At 44.3% G+C, this 12082-nt stretch overlaps 2 non-coding genes across 2 annotated transcripts; one reads left to right on the top strand and one right to left on the bottom strand.

Annotated features, from left to right (window-relative positions):
- The first annotated feature begins 4331 nt into the window (after positions 1-4331).
- On the top strand, positions 4332-4447 carry LOC121165593. The gene has a single exon (XR_005885294.1). It is a non-coding gene; the product is annotated as a U5 spliceosomal RNA (small nuclear RNA).
- A 2686-nt stretch (positions 4448-7133) lies between these two features.
- Positions 7134-7239, bottom strand: LOC121165585. Its single transcript, XR_005885288.1, has one exon. It is a non-coding gene; the product is annotated as a U6 spliceosomal RNA (small nuclear RNA).
- Positions 7240-12082: the final 4843 nt, after the last annotated feature.

Below are 12082 nucleotides of genomic sequence, written 5' to 3'. Positions count from 1 at the left end.
TGTGTGTGTGTGTGTGTGATGAGCAGGGGACAGAGAAGGGCAGGCGTTTAAAGCGAGTGAAAGACATCAAAATGCTGGGAGAGAGATGGAGACGAGCTACGGTGAAGGTAAATCATATCTAAGTGAACAATGATAATTTACTGCGGGAAAGGGCAGCAGGCACCAGCTGATATCTAACATTGTCTGACAATGAAAGGAGTAACCTTTCGGGAGAGCAAGGCATTCACACAGGGCAGAAGAGGAAGAGGCATTGTTCTTTGAAGGGCCGTGTGAAATTTGGCTTCTATTAAAATCAGAAAGGTCGGAGGGAAATAGGTGTTGAAAACAGGCAGATTTCTGGGGAAGCGTGGGTGACCCAGTCAGCAGAGAGGCCTTAGCTGCTGGCTGTTGCTGCCTCATGTGGTCATGGTGAAGACCTGGCTAAGTTCAGTAAGGAGTTTGGGTAGATCAGGAGTGTCAGTTTGGACAGTGAATTTAGCTTGTTGGACTGACAAGCTGCATCGATACCTGCATCTCTTCAGAACTTGTTTATCTGAACGGTTCTCTGTGCACTGGTCTCCTTGTGAGGAGTTGGAGGGGTTAATAGGCAGCTAGGAAAGCCTCTACCTCTCCGACCCACCCAAGGGGCTAAGGAGCAGGTGTTTGTATGAAACCAGCCCTCTGCTGATGAGACAGACATTGCCTCAAGATGATAAGATTGACAGGGAGCACAATAAATCCCCTACCCATAGGTGAGTGACCAGAACACACCACAAAGCAACGTGTTCTCAGGTGTCACAGTTTTCAAATAGTTAGCAAGGTAACATTTGTTAACTGGTTAGTAACCATGACCACCTCCTCAAAGACAAGAGAAAAAACAGGCAGACCCCAGATGTATGGAAACTACAAGGAAGAATTGATCCATTGGTATGTACTCCCTACAGAAGCGCCCAGATCTTGATGGACCTCTCCTTTCGGGGCCTGTTCTGGCAAGCAGGAGCTGCAGGTTCTCAATAAAACCTGCTTGCACTTGCTTTGCTCGCCTACTGCCCCCATTGTCTGTATCTTCATTCTTCATTGCAGTGAGACAAAGACCTGAGTCCAAACTCCTGTACTGTCCCCAACGGGCAGGATGTCCATTGCTGGCATGATGAGCTAAGGTCCTTGTTAGCTACGGAGACTCCCTCCCTGGAATCCCTTTACCCTCAAGACAGCTGCCAATGGGGAGTAGTCTCTCTAGCTGCACAATCCCTTATTTTTTTTCATGAAAATAAGCAAGGTTTTGGTTAATATTTTATTTTTAAAGCAACCTGTGGCCACTCATTTAAAACTTTTGTTTATTTTTTGTAAAAGATTTATTTATTTTTATTGGAAAGGCAGATTTACACAAAGAAGGAGAGACAGAAAGATCTGTATGCAAGTTCAGTCTCCGAGTGCTGTGGCTGGAGCTGCGTCGATTTGAAATCAGGACCAGGAACTGATCCTCCGTCAGCTACTTCCTCTGGAGTCAGTCTATCCTTGAACTCTTCTAAGAAAGGCTTCCCGACTTTCCTCTCCCCTCAGTTTATGCCAGTTTCCTTTGAGAATCTCTACAGTCATCTAAACTAAAACATATTGTTTCTCAATTGTCTGTTTCGTTGTCTGTTTTCAGGAATAGTTTCAAGATCTTTGAGCAAAAGGACCATGGCTGGCCCTTTGATGTAGCAGTTAAGATGTCAGGTACTCATATCCCACTCCAGAGTTGTTGGGGTCAGAAGGTTCTGTTTCTGACTCCGACTTCCTGCTAATGTGCACCTTGTGGAGCAGCAGGTGATGGCTTAAGTAGTGATGGCTTAAGTAGTAGATCCCTATCACTGCTAAGGGAGACCTCTCGGCCTGGGTCAAACCATGGTAGGCATTTGAGGAGTAAACCGGTGAATGGGAGACCTTTTTCTGTCTGTCAATGTCTGTTTCTGCCTCTCAATGAGTGTACCACACCTTTTTTATTTTATCTATTTTTTTTATTATTTCATTTTATGACACAGTTTCATAGGCTCTGGGATTCCCCCAAGCCCTCCCCCATATTGAATTCCTCTCTATTGTTACAGTAGGAGTACACCATACTTAAAAAATGAATAATATATGCACCTTTAAGATTTAGCAGGTACTTGGCTCTTTTTTTCTAAAGATTTATTAATTTTATTACAAAGGCAAATGTACATAGAGGAGAGACAGAGAGGAAGATCTTCCGTCCGATGATTTACTCCCTATGCGACTGCAATGACTGGTGCTGTGCCGATCCAAAGCCAGGAGCCAGGAACTTCCTCCAGGTCTCCCACGCAGGTGTAGGATCCCAAAGCACTGGGCTGTCCTCGACTGCTTTCCCAGGCCACAGCAGGGAGTTGGATGGGAAGTGGAGCTGCCGGGACTAGAACTGGCACCCATATGGGATCCTGGCACGTTCAAGGTGAGGACCTTAACCATTAGGCCACACTGCCGGTCCCAGATACTTGACTGTTATTAAATAGTTTGTGATTTCATGAATACATGTACAGAAGAAGGTAGATTCTAAGTAATTGCCTGTTGATCTATGACTAAATCACATTTATATAAACTATATATTATGTATATATATATAATGTAACTGTATATATAATATATAGTTGATGTAAATGTGGCCAAAAAGAGCTCAACATCAAGTCTTTGTTGTAAGACAAATACACGATTAGTTTTCTGGTGTTTTTGAGTGAGAAATGGGCTAACTTTCAAAGTGTTTTAAGCGTAAGTAAAATAAAAACAGGACATTGGAGGTCTGGGTTAATGCTTACTACATGAAAAAAAAAATCCAAGAAATAATCCTATGTTTAATTGCTCTCTGCTTCTTTTCTTTCTCTTTTCCTGTTTTTTTCATTTCCTCTGTGCTTGACATCCCAGACAGACACCGTGTTAACAGAATGAAGATGTTGGGAGTTGGAATCTTGGCCTTGCCACAGGTGGAGTTGGTTGTTTTCTGAAGTGATATGAGCTGTTTTCATTTCATCCCATGAGCGACAAGCCTTTGTTTCACTGCAGCGTGTTCTGTAGTGCTAGACACTGTTTCTGCCGTAGCTTTTATTCCGTCAGTGGCTATCAGTGACAGAGCCACTGCAGGAGCAAGGCTCTCTGTACTGGGCAGGGGTGGACAGGGTCCGGGTGACGCTGCAGCTGCTGACCCAGCCATCAGGACCAGCTCTGAGCCATCTGCTTGGCCAGTCATTGATTGCTTGAACATAGAAAGGAATAAAACCCAATCAAGACAGATGGCCTTTAGTGGAACGCAACATTTTGCAAGCAGCTGCAGTGATCCCGAGACCCCAGAAGGAGCAGGCGGATCTGCCTGGCTTTTCTGTTGGATTCACATCAAACTCGTTCATGTCAATAGGAGAGAAATTGAGCTTGTCTTCGTTGGGAGCCTAATGAAGCCTTTGCTGGTTGCACTAAATTCCTCCCTTTGATTTCCCTCTTTTTGCTTTTTTCTGTTTCCTTTTATTTCCTGTCCCTCATGGCAGGGGCTCTTTCCCTTTAGTTTCAAGCAAGGGAGGGGAGAGAGAAGTTTAAATACTAAGAAAAACTTGGATGTGACTGGCTAGTCTTTTTCCAAGACAACGTGCTTAGATCCCCACAAGTCCAAATCTGGGAAGCCCCTACAGTGGCTTACTGCATGGTGGGGTACAGGGGCTGCAGGAGTGGCAGAGGTTGAAATACATGCCAATGCCTGGAGAATCTCTACTCATTGGGAACAATCTCATATGAAAAGATTAGCATGTCTAGCTTTTAAATTGATCTTTTAAAATCAGCTTTTTTTTTTTTTTACAATTATATATTTATTTCAAACTTATTTGAAAGTCAAAGAGATCAAGACAGAGAGAGAGAGACGTCTTCCATCTGCTGGGTTGCTCTCCTAATGTTCTCAACATCCGGGATTGGGTGAGACAGAAACCAGGAGCCTGAAAGTCAAGCCAGTTCTCCCATGTGAGTGGCAAGAACTCCAGCCCTTGAGCCATCGCACTCTGCCTTCCAGGGAGCTTGTTGGTAGGACACTGGAATCAAGCCAAGTTGAGATTCACACGCGGGTGTTCCAATACAGGGTGCAGGACTCTTTAGCACTATCCCAAAATCCTGCCCCTCCAACTCACTTTTAAGTAATAAAATAGGTTGTAGATAACACAAAACTCATTTCAAAGTGATTTAAGCAAAAAAAAAAAAAAAAAAAAAAAAAGAGACTTCATTGACATATAGCTGGGAAATCTCAGAGTGAAATTGGCTTTAGGTGCTATCATCAGAAATTGTTTTCTTCCAACTCCTGTTTCATAGTCAGATCCATCCATAGGTTTCAGGTAGGAGTCTTGGCAACTGCAGGATAATCTTTCACCTTTTACTAAAGATTTCCATGGAGAGGAATGATTCTGTGTCTTTACTCAATTTTTTGAGGCCTCGTTTCAGCAAGGCTAAACAACAACAACCACCACAAACAAACAAACAAAACAACCAGGTTCAAAAACAACAAAGGAATATCTGTTTTGTACAACACAGCTGCTGCATAAGTCCCAGGAGCAGTTAGGATTGGGCCAGTCTGACTGTCAGCTAATCACGGTGGCCTGAGTGTGTGATTTGTTAACTGGCCAGGCCTAAATGGTGAGTGTTGACTGTTAAGTCTTGGTTATGATTTTCTCTCCTGATTTAGGGTAGATCCCATTCAAATCGTGAGTCTTGAGAAATTTTGTATTTCTGAGAACAGAAAAGGATACCATTGTCATTGAAAAGAAAAAAAAAAAACCAAACTAACCGAAGAATGGATATAAAGACACTGCTATGATTTGAATAAGTTTGTCTACCCTGAACTTGTGTTAAAATCTTATCCTTGTTATGAGTAATTAAGAATTGGGACTGGGTGTCATCTGTAAGAGGCGGTTAGGGTTCTGGGCCCATGAATAGACGACACTCTTCTTTTGATTACTGGACTACTGGATTCTCTCACCTCCAGTGGACATCCCATCTCTTGCCCTGTGCTGTCTTTGGGACTCTTGTCAGCAATAAAACCATCCAAAAAAAAAAAAAGCAAAGAACAAAAAACAAAAAACAAACCAAAAAGCCTCTCTCAACCTTGGTCCAGAACAATGAGCCAAAATAAATCCACAAGCATGAATCTTAAGCCGTTACTCTGAAGGGAGCAGGAGCAGACCTCAATGGTCTCCACTCATTGCCACTTCTGTGGGTGCTGGGAATGAGAGAGCCATGGGGTCAGGGTTGCTTTCCCCAGGATTTCCAAGGAGAGGCTGGGGTGCCACGCCAAGGCTTGTCGCAGGGCTGGAGTAATGCCTAGTGGAGTCATGGGGGTGGTTGATTACCACTGTTGTGCTAATACTGAATGGCCAGAGCACACCAGTGTGTGATTGCTGGAGTCACGACTCCAAACAGAGAGGGCTGTAGCACGGCAAAGCCCAGGGGCAGGGCTTCTCCAGGTCTCCGGGACCCACCCCTCTCCAATACACATGTGATGTCAGACACGGGATGTTAAGATTTTGTGTCTGCTGAGCTGGGTTTTGAACTCACTTTGGACCGTTTGTTCCTTTCTCATAATCTGTTGCTGTCTTTTGGAATGGGAACTGTGTCTATGTTGCTATTGTATATTGGAAGTCAAGGACTTCTTTAGACTGTATATGCTCACAGCAGAAAGAATTTGTCTTAAGTCTCAATTGAATTTTTGGTTGGCTTTGGAATGAGTGAGGACTATGATGCTAATTTGAATGAAATGATTGTAGTTTTGTATATGAAAAGGACATGAGTTTAAGGGGAGCTGGAAGAATGCCACGATGTGAATATGGTTGACACATTTTTAAAAAAGATTTATTTCATGTTATTGCAAAGTCAGATATACAGAGAGGAGGAGAAACAGAGGAAGATCTTCCGTCCGATGCGACTGCAATGACTGGTGCTGTGCCGATCCAAAGCCAGGAGCCAGGAACTCTTTCAGGTCTCCCACACAAGTGTAGGGTCCCAAGGCTTTGGGCTGTCTTTGACTGCTTTCCCAGGCCACAAGCAGGGAGCTGAATGGGAAGTGGAGATGCCTGGATTAGAACCGGCACCCATATGGGATCCTGGTGCATTCAAAGTGAGGACTTTATCCACTAGGTCACCTCGTCAGGCCCTGATTGACACATTTAATCTCCACTATAGTTGGGGGGATGAGTAATAAGAAGGAAGGCGCCCAGGTAGAACTTTTAAAAAGGGTGATTAGGGACCCAGAGTCATCAAAGGGTAAGCTAAGCCCCTTCCTGTGACATACCAGCATCCCGTATGGGTGCTGGTTTGAGTCCTGGCTGCTCCCACTTCATTTGCAACTGAGTAGTAATAAACTGATAACTGATGCAGGTGGGGCATCGAAGGTAGCAGAGTGGAATTGGGCTGGTACAATATGGAGATGTATGTTTCGCACACTGTGTAGTATTTGGACCAAAATTTGTGGATAGATGTCAACGTGGTTAGATTTTAAAGTGAAGAGTGAGGAAAGGGAGAAGGATACTAAGACGCAGCATATGATGCCATTACACACACAGACACAGACAGACACAGACACACAGACACACATACACAGATACAGGCAGATATACACACAGACATATAGACAGACACACACACACACAGAGGCACAGACACACACAGAGACAACACAGACAGACACAGACACACAGACAACACAGACAGACACAGACACACAGACACACACAGATATACACACAGGCATATAGACAGACACACACAGACACACACACAGAGGCACAGACACACACAGACAACACAGACAGACACAGACACACAGACAACACAGACAGACACAGACACACAGACATCACAGACAGACACAGACACACAGACAACACAGACAGACACAGACACACAGACACACACAGATATACACACAGGTATATAGACAGACACACACAGACACACACACAGAGGCACAGACACACACAGACAACACAGACAGACACAGACACACAGACACACACCTCCAGTGTGTTTTAAATGAGAATATCTCCTGCTGTTACTCTAGGTTGTTGGCTGTAGGGGATGAGAATGAGTGGGAGTGGAGGGGTTGGGCTTTTTGACGTGGAAAAGTGAGATTGCCCTCAACGCACACTTTGAAGACTCTCAACGAGTTAGTGTATCATCCGTGCAGGGGCCATGGGAAACTTCTCTGCATTGTTCAGACTTTAGCATATGTGTTGTTGAAGTGAGCACAGTTTGTGAGACTTTTCTAAGTCTCTTCTTCCCTCCCGTGACCAAACACACTTCCTCGTTTTACTTTTTCTTCTTTTTCTTACACAAAGAAAGGCTTATACCCAATCTTCGTGCCTAACAAAAGTAATAAAGAAAAAAAGAGGGCCCGGCGCGGTGGCGCAGTGGTTAAGGTCCTCGCCTTGCCCGCCCGGGATCCCATATGGGCACCGGTTCTAATCCCGGCAGCCCCGCTTCCCATCCAGCTCCCTGCCTGTGGCCCGGGAAAGCAGTCAAGGACGGCCCAAAGCTTTGGGACCCTGCACTCGTGCGGGAGACCGGGAAAAGGCTCCTGGCTTAGGATCGGATCGGCATAGCATCAGCCGTTGCGCTCACTTGGGGAGTGAATCATCGGACAGAAGATCTTCCTCTCTGTCTCTCCTCCTCCTCTCTGTATATCTGCCTTTCCAGTAAAAATAAATAAATCTTTTTTAAAAAAAAAGAAAAAAAGAAAAAGGAGCCGAAAGAAGCCTTTTGTATACAATTATGATACTCATGAGATGAAAAAATGTGACTAATTATTGCCACGTGGTTGTTCAGGAGTACATTTACAAGTGCAATAAGCACTTGTTGCTTACCTAGCCTTTCAAGGTGAGGGAAGTGATTTTCATTAGCTTGGGCAGTAAAGGGAATTTTACCAACATAGTAACATAGGTCATAAAAATGATGAAAATAAAAATAAAAACCTATTCATTTAAATTATATTTTAGAAATAAAACTTTCTGAATACATAAGGCTTGCTGGAAAAGCACTGTGGGAAGAAAATAAAAAGGTTTAATGATTTTTCAGTGAAAGGAAATGCTAATTTACTTTTATGCAAATTAAGTAAAAAAAATAAGCTCAGGAAATCCATAGGACTTGAGTTCCTGGTCATGGTGCAGGCAGTTAAATAAGCCTTGTGCGAGAAGGAGTGCTTACAAGGCCAGGTGCACTGCTGACTTCATAGACAAGCTGACAACATTTCTGATAACAAACATACACAGTAGTAGAAGTACCACTCAGCCACTGAACTGACTTTTCGGTATGACAGGAAAGCACTTTGCCACTTTTAGTAACTGTTTCTGCACACTCAGATTTACGCTGACAACACTCAGAATGAAGCTGTGTCGTCTTGGATTGTTGGTGTGCTTACACGCGTGGTGGTCCAGCGTCTCCTCTTTCTCAAAGCTCATGCCATCCTCCAGTCTTCTTCAAGGGCCCACACTCAGCTGCTCAGTGGGTTGGGTGGCATTTGGCTTCAGTTCTCATCAAGGCTGAAGTTCAAAGTGGTGAGCACCGTTTTAGGAAAAACGCCACCAACAGGACATCAACGTGGTCATTTGCCATGATTGTCACCTCTGTCCTGCCGTTTCCCAAGAGACTCTGGGAGACAGGTCACGCTGCCTCATCTAAGGGCCATGAACCAAGAGCCCTCCTTTTGGTTTTGCTTTGTGCTTCCCACAGGCAACGCAGTTGCATAATAAATGGAGCTTACATATTGAAATCCATCTTCCTGGTGTCATGAATTGAGAAGCAAAACCAATGAGATGAATGGCAAGCAAATGTTACAGATGGCTGACTTCATTCACACCTTGGATTTAACACATTTTTTTTTTTGTTATTGCTCCATTGCTTGCAGGTTTTTTTTTAAACTCAGAGTGACATTTTCTCCTGAACTCTTTGGTCAAAACTCAGAACACACAATTTAATTGTAACCCCCTAAACAAACTCGTGTGACTCATCCCCATCTGTTTCAAACAGATGAGCAAGAGTTACATGCCAGCGGAAACTATTAAGGGCTCATAGTCTAGTAATATCTATCTCGGAGCTTAGAAGAGTGAATTCTGAAATTATCTTCCATAGTACAACTTTGGTAAGAGGCACCATTCAGATCTCTCTGCTGGGCCTGCTATGGTAGCCTGCTGGCTGGGATTCTCTCCTTGCATGTGCTGGCTCATGTTCTGGCTGCTCCACTTCCCTTCCAGCTCCCTGCTTGTGGTCTGGAAAAGCAACAGGGGATGGCCCAAAGCCTTGGGACCCTGCACCTGTGTGGGAGACTTGTAAGAAGCTCCTGGCTCCTGGCTTCGTATTGACTCAGTTCTGGTTGTTGTGGCTGCTTGGGGAGTGAAGCAGTGGATGGAAGATCTTTCTCTCTCTGTGTATTTCCTCCGTGTAAATGTGCTCTAAGGTTTAGTGAACATGAGATATCTGAAGTTGTTGCCAGTGTAACACAGCACATAGTTTTATCATGAATTGTGCATGTGTGTCAGGACACTATAAAAGCAGAGGATAATAAGTACATAAGTTGGAAACACAGTTATGGTGTCACAGTTAAGGTGTCAGGTGCTAAGCACTGTACAGAACTGTGTGTGCTACACTCGTGTATGACTGGTGGTGGTAGAGTAGGTGTGTCCACACCAACATCACCACACACACATGAGCAGTGCTCTATGGTCAGGGGGACTGGACCCGTTAACTGCACTGTTAGTTTATGGGGTTGCTATCAGCTGTTACTGAAATGGCATTATGTGTCATTGGTTTGTATGGGAATACATGGCATGAAGTGCTGTGTGTGTGTGTGTGTGTGTGTGTGTGTGGTGTGTGTGTGTGTATGTGAAGGCAGCTGGATATTTATATCATGCGATTTAAAGTCTTCTTGTGAAAGTTTTCCCTTCTCTGACCCAGCTGTCTCCCCTGGGCTCTGGGCAGCAGTGGCTCAATACCCACTGCTGCCCACCATCCTGCCAATGATTCATGCTTTTAATTAAGTTATGGGCTGAGCAAGGCCTCTGTCAATATGCAAATAGTTGAGAGTAGTTAATACATTAAATAATTAGCCACAGGAACTTGGCTCTCAGTTCATGTGATTTGCCAGAAACAATTAGCCAGATCACTCGAGAATGGAAAACTGCAACAGTGAGGTTTGTGGGGAGGTGAGGAGTCAGGTGCAGGAGGAATCAGGAAAGGCACCACTCTGGGAAGTCCCAAGTGTGACTCACTGAAGATCTGAAAAGCACAACCTAGACAACAAATGCTTAGTACAGGAAAGGGAGCACAGAAACCGGGAGAAAAAGGAAACACATCTAACAGGTCAACTGAAAGCAGGCCAGACTTGGCGTCCTGCATTTGCTGCCATTGGTCTCATCTTTTGTTTTCTCTTAAACAATTATTTACTTCTCTATTAAAAAGAGAGAGAAGGCAGAAGGAGAAGGAGAGAAGAAAGGTCTCCCATCTGCTGGTTCACTCTCCAAATGAACTCAGCAGCCGGGGTTGGGGACTGAAGCCTGGCGTCTGGAACTCTATCTGGCTCTCCCCTTGCGCTGCTTTCCTGGGTTCGTTAACAGGGAGCTGGATTGGAACTGGAATAACGGACTTGAGCGCACACTCTGATCTGGTATGATGCTGTAGAGAGTGCTGCTCAGCATGCTGCGCTGGAAAACAAGGCCTCCTCTCTGACTTAGCTGCACTCGAGTTGCTGTGTGTGTTCTGGGTGAAAGGGGGTCTGGACCTGCCTACCTTTATCTGAATGGTTTTTGTGCTTATATTCATGTACACGTGTATATAACTAGAGAAATAGGTGCTGTGTGCACACTTATGTTACTGGAAGAAAAGGGGCTCTTCTGTGCACGTATTATTCTGTGTGCTTGTCCCAAAGCATCAGCATCAAAGCTGACACTATCAGCATGAAGTCACTCAATTTGAGCATCTGAAATGAAGGAAAACCCAAGGCCACGTTGCTGTGCAGTGAGGGCGAATCAGTGGAACAGTGTAGCTAAAGGTTGGCCAACAGGTGTGTGGAGCTGAGCTATTTGGAAGAATGGGAAGAATAGAACCGTTAACTTAAATGGAACATTATTTCTGTGTCAAGCATGGATTTAATTCTCTGAGTAGGGAGATTCCACTTCCAGCCTGCAGGTGGCAGCATTGCTGGTCACAATTTCTGCTTGGCCATGGTTGACTGAGTTTGGGTGATGAATCTACCAGGGCAGAAATGCTTGTCTGCATTACAGGAGCCTGTAGCTTTTAGAATTTCATTAGGAAGAGAAAGGCCACTTTTGGTGCTATTACAATCATTTTACATTTCCCATATGTCTCCAGAGCAAGCAAACACAGTAACAGTGTTAAAAGTGCCTGGGTGGCTAGTTCACAAACAGAAACCAGAATTTGTTAAATCCTTGCCCACAGTGAAAAATACATGTATTGCTTCTAGTTATATTTACAAAATAAGATTAGAATCTTGGCACATATTCATTGTGTTGGCTATAAACCACACTCCTAATTTTTAGCTGTGCAAATTTTCCCCCATATATTGTATTTTCTTTACTGTATTGAATAGTGCCTTATTAAGCCACTTACTGGCAAGTCTCTGTCATGTTTCAGGTTTTGTTCAGAACATGGGAGTCCTCAGGCTTGAGCTCCTTGATACAATGCTGATAGCATGCATATAAAATGATGATATTTAATATTTATTGAGCCCTCAGTATGTGCCTTCACACTTTATGTCCATCAGGACCTTAAATTCTCATTGCGGTGGTCCAAGGAATATGTGACTTCTGTCCCCTTGTTACAGATGAGGAAACTGAGGCACAGAGAGAGGAAGGAAATGTCAGATAACTAGACACCAGCAATTGTGTAGAGAGGGGGGTTGTCACAAGACCTTCCTTCAGGGGCAAAGCCAAGACTGCCCACTTGACATTTTAACTCATGGGCAAAGTATCTTGATAAAAATGGGAGCCCTTGGTCACATACACTGACAGCCCAGAGTTGTGCAGCTCCTAGGTGTCAGTGACAGTGTTCAACCATGAGCCTCGAGACGCATCGGCAGGCA

This window comes from Ochotona curzoniae, unplaced genomic scaffold (genome assembly GCF_017591425.1).
Source record: "Ochotona curzoniae isolate NIBS_2020 unplaced genomic scaffold, NIBS_Ocur_1.0 contig_899, whole genome shotgun sequence".
NCBI classification, from domain to species: domain Eukaryota; kingdom Metazoa; phylum Chordata; class Mammalia; order Lagomorpha; family Ochotonidae; genus Ochotona; species Ochotona curzoniae.
This window is presented reverse-complemented; position numbering and strand designations above follow the sequence as displayed.